The following is an 873-nucleotide window of genomic DNA, read 5'->3' as shown; positions in this document are numbered from 1 at the left end:
TTATTTGCCTTCGTTTCGGGTGGTGCGTGTTTATTACGCTGGAGGCTCTTCTAATTTTCTCTTTTATTCGCTCTGACTCTCGCATTTCCTCTCCTCGCCTTTTTATCCCATTCCTCAAACGGGCTCTTTAACTCCTCACTCTCTGCATCTCTCTTCTTATCTCTCCTTCAAGAACGAAATAAATTTTTGAAATTAATTCTAGACTCTTCCTTGGCTGTTTCATCTCGGAAACAATCCTTAGAGCTACGACTCTTGGCGAAAGAAAAATATATATATTAATTTTTCATAACTGAGATATAACGTCGGGATTTTTCCTCTTCTCATAAGGGAAGGTTTGCCTTCATACGAGTCCTTTTTTCCCTTTGTTAAGGAAGTGGCTTTGGCAACAGACATCGCAGTTCTTTCTATTAGGATCATATGGCAAGTGAGATTGTCATTATAAAACCAATGAACTGCACCAGCCACCAATGTGAAACAATACTTGGCAACACGTGTTGAATTAAACTGATTAATTGAATGGCGATGTTTATTTGCCATTAATCATGGCTGTGTTGATTCTGAGGAAACCATCTGCCTAGGTGTTAAATATCTATTTGACTCTTTACCTAGGAAATGCATGCACATTAAGACAAATGTAAAAAGACATTGGCTCTTCTTGGCACTCTTGGTTTCAATAGGCCTAACCAAGTAAGGGGAGAAATGAATTTATCTCGTCAGAAATAGGTTAGTCTACTCCCCCCCCGGGCCCGCCCTCTCGCTCCGTCTGTTGCCTTTCCGTCTAAGTTTGGCTCGTGTTACTTATTTACTTACCGAGAGCATTGTGGTGGATCCTGGAGGTTGTTTTGCAGTGTAGTTACTTTGGTAAGAGACCAT

At 40.7% G+C, this 873-nt stretch overlaps 1 long non-coding RNA gene across 3 annotated transcripts in view; it reads right to left on the bottom strand.

Annotated features, from left to right (window-relative positions):
* Positions 1-873, bottom strand: part of LOC119589055 — a 64,075-nt gene that overhangs the window by 18,817 nt on the left and 44,385 nt on the right. The window lies entirely within an intron of this gene.

Source organism: Penaeus monodon, chromosome 25 (assembly GCF_015228065.2).
Source record: "Penaeus monodon isolate SGIC_2016 chromosome 25, NSTDA_Pmon_1, whole genome shotgun sequence".
Taxonomy (NCBI): domain Eukaryota; kingdom Metazoa; phylum Arthropoda; class Malacostraca; order Decapoda; family Penaeidae; genus Penaeus; species Penaeus monodon.
The sequence above is the reverse complement of the archived record's forward strand: the minus strand, read 5'-3'. Positions and strand labels throughout refer to the sequence as shown.